This window comes from Chrysochloris asiatica, unplaced genomic scaffold, assembly GCF_000296735.1.
Source record: "Chrysochloris asiatica unplaced genomic scaffold, ChrAsi1.0 scaffold00001, whole genome shotgun sequence".
Classification (NCBI taxonomy): domain Eukaryota; kingdom Metazoa; phylum Chordata; class Mammalia; order Afrosoricida; family Chrysochloridae; genus Chrysochloris; species Chrysochloris asiatica.
The window spans coordinates 47879311-47887261 of record NW_006408519.1 but is presented as its reverse complement, the minus strand read 5'-3'; positions in this window follow the sequence as shown (position 1 = coordinate 47887261).

Here is a 7951-nt window from a genome sequence, read left to right as displayed (position 1 = left end):
ACCTTTGAAATTTTCTGTTTAGCTCCTGTACCTCCTCATTTCTTCCATTTGCTTTAGCATTTCTATGCTGGAGAGCAAGTTTCAGTGTCTCTTCTGACATCCATTTTGATCTTTTCCTTCTTTCTTGCCTTCTCAATGACTTTTTGCTCTCTTCATGTATGATATTCTTGATGCCATTCCACAACTCTTCTTGTCTTCGGTCTTTAGTGTGTAATGTATCAAATCTGCTCTTCAGATGATCTTTAAATTCAGGTAGGATACATTCAGGTGGGAACCAAAAGGTAGGTAGTTTAAACTCACCAGTCACTCCTTGGAAATGGAAACCCTATACTAGGTTGATATGAGTCGAGACTGGCTTGATGGCACTTAACAGCAGCAACAACAACGTGATACCTAAATTCAAAACAAAAACAAAAATCCCAAACTGACTGCCATCAAGCCATTGTAATTCAGAGCGACTCTGTATAGGGTTTCCCAGGCTGTGAATCTTTATGGGAGCAGGAAGCTTGGTGTTTACTGCAACACCAGACCCTTTAATTTATTCACATATCTATCTATTCATAGTCAGAACTGACTTGGTGGGATACAACCACCACCACCATAGTGGGTTAAGCATTGGGCTGCTAACTGAAAAATCAGCAGTTCAAACCCACAAACTGATTGATCCATGGAAGAAAGATGTGGCAATCTGCTCCCATCAAAATTGACAGCCTTGGAAACCTTATGGGGAAGTTCTTCTCTGCCATGTTGGGGTTAAGACCACAATGGCAGTGGGTTTGGTTTGGGTTCGGATCCTGGCCTTAGCACTGCCCTTGCCCCTGAGGGGCAAACACTGAGCTTTCCAAAACCCTATGCTTTGCCTAGAGGACCCCCTGGTGGAGCAGTATTTAAGCTCCCACAGAAAACCAAAAGGTTGACAGTTTGAACCCACCAGTGACTTCATGGGAGAAAAGCTGTGGAAATCTGCTTCTGTAAACATGACAGCCTTGGTAACCCTCAGGGGCAGTCCTACTGTCTTCTAGGGTCACTAAGAATTGAGTCCTAGTGGAATAGCAATTAAAGACCTCGTCTACTAACAGAAAGCTCAGTGGTTCGAACCCACCAGTCACTCCACAGGATAAAGAAGAGGCTTTCCACTCCCGTAAAGACTGGCAGCCTTCAAAACCCTATGGGGTAGTTCTACTCTGAGTTCGAATTAACTTGGCCATGATGTATTTGGTTTGTTAAGTTTTGCAGGATGTTCCTGAGATGGGGTTTGAGGGAAGGAGAGGTGCACACTTGTATGTTTGGCCTGAGCTCTAGGCATAAGATGGAGACATGGCTGAATTGGAGAATTCATGGGTGTGGGAAAAGTTAGGAAATGGTTGGGTGTGGAAATCAATAGTTTTACTTTAGAAATGTTAATTTTGTGGTGCTGGAAGACATCCTAGGAGCCCTGCAGATGCTGTGGGTTAAATGTTGGGCTAGTCTTCAAAAGGTCAGCAGTAGGAACCCACCAGCCACTCCACACGAGAAAGATGAACTAGTCTTTTCCCACATATTTACAATCCCAGAAACCCTATGGAGCAGTTCTGCTCTGTTCTAGGGGGTCACTGAGTGGGAGTTGACTAGAAAGCAACTGGTTTTAGGGTTTTAAGACATCCTGGTAGAGACATTCTGGGACATTCTGTTGGATCCAGGCAGACCTCATTGTGTTACACTTCAAGTTGAAGGATTCTGGGACATTCTGTTGGATCCAGGCAGTCCGCATTGAGTTACAAGTCAGGTTGAAGGATTCTGGGACATTCTGTTGGATCCAGGCACCCTCATTGTGTTGCACTTCAAGTTGAAGGATTCTGGGATATTCTGTTGGATCCAGGCAGACTACATTGTGTTGCACTTCAAGTTGAAGGTTGTGTTAACTTGGCATTGAGCCATCATCTTTCTAATAGCTGTGCTCACTTCCTGTCGCTGTGTCCCATCTGGGTCATTCTCACAATATTTCAAATGTTTTCATCATGCAATGCAATGGCTACTTTATAGACCATCATCTATTTACTACATAACTTTTCTATGTGCTGGGAAACGCAAAACTTCCTGTGGCTTGCTTTCTCGTGGTTTTCACTTTATTGTGGTGATCTAGACGCAAATCCACAATATCTCCAAGGTGTGCCTGCCTGTGTGTCTGGAACTGAGAAAGGAGATGGAGCTATGGAGATGCTTCTGAGGATCTTTAGCATGAAGGACCCATGAAGGACCCGTGAAGAGTGTGACCCTTGCTCCACATCTTGTCCTTGATGGAGACTCTTCTCAGGTCAAAGTGATATCATCCAAACTGTATTCAGAAAGGCAACTATGCTTGCTTAGTGAACTTGAGAGTACATATGAGAAATAGAGATGAAGAGAATTCAAGTAAATAAACTAGAAAGGAAGAAAGAAAATCAAGAGAGCTAGAAAGAAAGGAAACTTAAGTAAAAGCAGAAAACTGGCCATTCTGATAACAACTTGGAGACAGGAAGGAGGAAAAGGGGACAGGAAGCTCATTGGGAAGATCCTGTAATCGTGGTGAGGGGTCCCTGGGTGGAGCTATTGATTGACATTCTCATCTGGGTGAGCGTTTGAGTCCAGCCAGAGGTGTATTGGAAGAGAGACTTGGCAATGTACTTCCCAAAGGTTAGCCATTGGACACTCTGTGGAGCACAGTTCTACTCTGACACAGATGGGGGCACCATGAGTCAGTGTCAACTCAACAAGAACAACTTGAAATGGACAGATTTGGTATTTCAGAGATCTGGAGAGGCTGAGAAAGCCAGCAACACATCACGTTTCGCACCGAAAGAAGGCATCTTGCAGCTCTCACACTACTCCATACAGAGCTCAAGGACATCTTGTTCTACTCCCTTGCCAGTGTGCCATTTTGTCCCCCAGCTTTCTGAAGTACAGAATGATCACATGTCCCCAAGTTGAGATAGTTCTGTAAGAAGACAAACAAAATAATCACCTATGTGTAAATCCATATGATGTTAGTGCACGGAACAAACATGAACTTGAGCTGTTTCTGCTAAAATAAGATTAAAATCTAATCAGGGTACCCAAGGACTACTTGTTTTACCTTCAATTTTTGGTATAAATCACAGTAACTATTTCTTATTTCTTTTTACCTCCCAAATGCTCATTCTAACCTATGCTCACTTCAGAGATGCAATCTCTGCTGCCCTAGACCCAGTCATGAGGACCAAGCAATATTTCAGAGCCATGTGAGTGGAGGGGTTGTTGTTGTTGTTAAGTGCCTTTGAGTCAGTTCTGACCCATAGCGACCCTGTACTGGGTTTCCAAGGCTGTAAATCTTTACGGGAGCAGAAAGCCTCATCTTTCTCCTGCAGAGCGGCTGGTAGTTTCGAACTGCTGACCTTAAGGTTCACAGCCCGATTCGTAACCACTATGGTTAAGTACCGTTTTATAGCTCTTGCTGAAGAACTTGGCCTGGACTTGTCCTACATCCTGCCGAGGAGCCATTCTCTATCACAATGAGAAAAAGAAGATGATAAAACAAACAAATGCTTTATCATCCGGTCAATTTCAATTTATGGTGACCCGAGTGTTGCAGAGTAGAACTGCTCCAAAGGGTTTTCTTAGCTGCCATCTTCATAGAACCAGGTCAGCAGACTTTTCTTCTACAATGCTGCTGGGTAGGTTTGAACTATCAAAGCTTAGGTTGTTGTTGGTAAGTGCATGGAGTCAGTTCTGACTCATAGTGACCCTGTATAGGGTTTCCAAAGAACAGCTGGTGGGTTCAAACTACCAATAATGTGGTTAGCAGTCCAGTGCGTATCCTACAGTGCCGTACCAGGACTTCATGGACTGCTAGAGAAACAAACTCGTCTTTTTAGGAAGAAGTAAAGTCCTGGTATGCTGCTGTTGATTCATGTGCTGGACTGCAAAGTTGGTTTGAACCTCGAGGTTGGTGGTTCAAGCTCACCAGTTCAGAAACCCTATACAGGGTTGCTATGGGTCATAACCGACTCAATGGCACTCAACAGCAACATCATGGTCAAATTGGAGTTCTGGCATGGCATTGTGGGTTAATGCCCGGGACTGCAAGATTGGTTTGAACCCCAATCCTATATAGGATTTCCAAGTAACAGCTAGTGGTAAGTTTGCCAGCTGCTACTTGGAAATCCTATACAGAGTAACTGTGAGTCAGAACCAACACGATGACACTAAACAACATTAGCCAAATTGGACTCCGGGTGTGATGCTGTAGGATCAGCACTGGACTTCGAACCACAAGGTCAGCAGTCAAACCTACGAGCTGCTCCTTAGAAACCCTACACAGGGTCACTATGGTCGGAGCCAACACTATGGCACTTAACAAAAATGGCCAAATTAAGGAGTCCTGGTAGAAAAGTAGATTGTGAGCTAAGCTGCGAACCTCATGGTCAGCAGTTCAATTCTACCAATCATTCAGTGGGAGAAAGATGAGTCTTTCTGCTCCCATAAAGATTTACAGCCTTGGAAACCCTGTACAGGGCTTCCAACCACCACCACCAGCAGCCAAATTGCTTCTTAGAAGTAATGATGATGAGACTTGTGTCTTGTACTTTGGACATGTTGTCAGAAAGGACCAGTTCCTGGAGAAGCACATCATATTTGGTAAAGTGGAGGGTCAACAAAAAAGAGACAGACACCCACCAAGATGAACTGACAGTGACAGCAACAACAGGCTCAAACAATGGCACTGATTGTGAGAATGGTACAGGATCAGGTGTTTTGTTCTGTTGTACATAGGGTTGTTCTGTTGCTACAACCTACTCAATGGCACCTAACAACACCAGCGACAAGTGCACACATCATACTACAGAATAGTGTATATTTAACTTTTATAATGAGTCAGAACCGACTCGTCGACAGTTACCAACAACAAGGAAACCAAAAACCTTGTGTTACTCATTTTATTCTGCTATTTGTTTTATTGAGATTGTCTAGAACCAAACCTGGATATCTCTGAGATACGCCTGTATATTGTTGTCCAGTTACTTCTCCAAACTCCTATAAACCAGGTGATATATATGCGTTGGCTAAAGAGATATGAGGAGAAGTCAGCCATGCTGAAGTTGTAGAGCCATGTGGGGTCTGCCTACACTCCTCGACCACTATGGCGCCATGGGAACAGGGAGAGGTGAAGAATCCAGAGCCTGGGGTCCCTGGCTGACTAGCACATGCAGAACACACCTGCTAACCAACACCAGGCCAGACTTACAATGTAAAAGGGAAATGTTCTTCTGTCACTGGAACTTCATTGTCCATGATGTCCTCTAAGATGCATGCTACCTGCTGGACACACCTTCTCCTAATTATTTCACCAAACACTGATTTTGGTGCTGCTGCAAAGAGCATCTTCAAATGTAAGGAAGATCCTTCAGCAGCTGAGTTTGAGTTAATCCAAAGGGAGTGCATCCTGGGTGGGCCTGACCTAAGGAGGTGATCCCTAGAAAGTGACACACAGCAGCAGCAGTAGCAGGCACTCCCCTGCTGGCCTGGACGAAGCAGACTGTCTGCCATGTTGTGTGGAGGAGCCCTTGAGGGGCCTCTAGATGCTGAGAGAAGTGTCTGTCGGACAGCTCACCAGACAACAGGGACCCTCGGTCATCTGGCAGCAGGGAAATGAATTTTGCCAACAGGGTGAGGCAGCTCAGAAGCTGGTCTTTGCTTACTCGAGCCTCCAGAGGAGGACCCAGCCCAGCCGACACTTGATCCTGCCGAGGGAGAGCCTGACTAGATGGAAACCGTGAGGCCAGCTATTGGAGTCGTTTCCAGTGGCTGATGTGTGGATATGTAAGGTTGTTATGTTAGCCTTTTATAATTGGTAGTGCTGGCATTACCACAGTTATCTTGACCATTCTAACAGATACAACCATGATGGGCAACTGTCTCCTTTGAGACAATTAGCACACTTATAGCTATCTAATATCTACATTTCCTCACCATATGGTGTGCCCCACGAACTGCGGGAGAGTCAATCTGTTTGTGTCCTCATTCCTGGTGGAGGTGGTAGCTGTTGATTTCTATCTGTGGTGACCCACATGTACAGCTGCTCCACAGGCTTTCAAGCTTGGGTCTTCTCAGAAGCAGATCACCAGGTCAGTCTCCCAGGGTGCCTCTGGGTAAGTTTGAACTGCCAAGCTTTCAGCCAGTAGTCAAATGCTTAGTTTGGTATCCTTCGGTATTTTCAGTATTATCAAGGGCAGACCTTCAGTGAATGAATAGGAACACCAGAGTCGAGATGATGAGATAGCATGTGACCACTGCTCAATATGAGGGAAGAGTGACCCATTCAGTTTGGGTGGAGGGGACATGCAGTGATGAAGTTGTACAGGAAAGGTGAAGGTGAGAGAAGATGGATGGGTGAGGAAGGTGTCCAAGGCAGAGGGGGTTGGCAACATCACAGCCTCTGTGAGCCTTACTGGCGCCATAGGGCTACTAGCCACAGAGTTGCTGAGCCAGAGCCACAGGCTGTGAACATCTGTCTGTGCTCACTGAGAACAGCCACTTCTCTTCAAAAGTCTCACCTCATCTCCATGAAAAACTCGGAATTCCATTCAAGCAGTGAAAGCTGTTAGAAGGTAGCAAACACTCACAAGCGAGTGTGAAATTACAGTTCCTCCCACTCCCCAGTAAAAATATAAAACTAGAGCATGACAAATATTTTATTCAAAAAAAAAATGTCTGAAAGCTGAAATCGTGATCAAGATTTTTTTTGTTTGGTCTGAGAACTGACTGAAGTGAAGTTTAAATCACTTGGGCTACCAGAAAATAAGTTGTTGTTGTTAAGTGTTGTTGAGTTGGTTCTGACTCATAGAGACCTCATACAGGGTTTCCAAGACTGTAAATATTTATGGGAACAGAAAGTCTTATTTGTCTCCCACAGATCAACTAGTGGACTTGAACCGCCAACCTTGTGGTTAGCAGTCCAGTACTTATCCTACAGGACCGCCATTGATTGAATGATGAAAGGTGATTAATTCATGTCACCTCTAATTTCACTATGGGAGAGGATACCGTCACATCAACGTTGATGCCATTGTGGGCTATGATTACATAGAGTCACCTCTGATTGCATTATGGGAAGGGCAACCTGACACAGGCTGTTTGAAATCACTGCATAGCTTTTCTTCGTCAGTCCTGCGAGATCCCAGGCACTGATGGGCACTGGCTCTTGTCTTGAGTTAGATCCTGGTTTTACAGATGGGAAGTGGGAAAGGGGGCTACCTGACATACCCCAGGTGCCTAATATACAGGCGCAAGACCAGGTGTTGAACCCAGTAGATTTCCAAGTCTATGTTCTTCCCACTCGGGCGAATTCTTTCTTCATCCTGGTTACGTAAGTAGTCATTTTGGTTTTATGAAGTATTTCTAATATCTCATATGTGCCTGCTATTTATTACATGACAGACAGGCCTTTTTATGAAGAAATGAAGGATTTGAACAATTCTAGAGCTCTGGTAGTGTAGTGGTTACGAATCGGGCTGCGAACCTTAAGGTCAGTGGTTCGAAACTACCAGCCGCTCTGCGGGAGAAAGACGAGGCTTTCTACTCCCGTCAGGATTTACACCCTCAGAAACCCTGTACAGAGTCGCTATGGGTCGGAACCGACTTGATGGCACTTAACAACAAAATAACAACAAAGTCTCTGTTCCCAAGGAGCTCTGGTAGTGTAGTGGTTGCAAATCGGGCTGCTAACCTCAAGGTCGGCAGTTCGAAACTACCAGCTGTTCCACAGGAGACAGATGAGGCTTTCTGCTCCTGTAAAGATTTACAGCCTTGGAAACCCTGAGCAGGGTCACTATGAGTCGGAACCGACTCCACAGTACATAACAACAACTGTCTCTATTTCCAGTATTCCCTGTCTTCTGTCTTTGTTCCTTCCCACTCTTCTTTCTTTATCCTCTCTCCTGCCCTCCCTCTGTTCCCT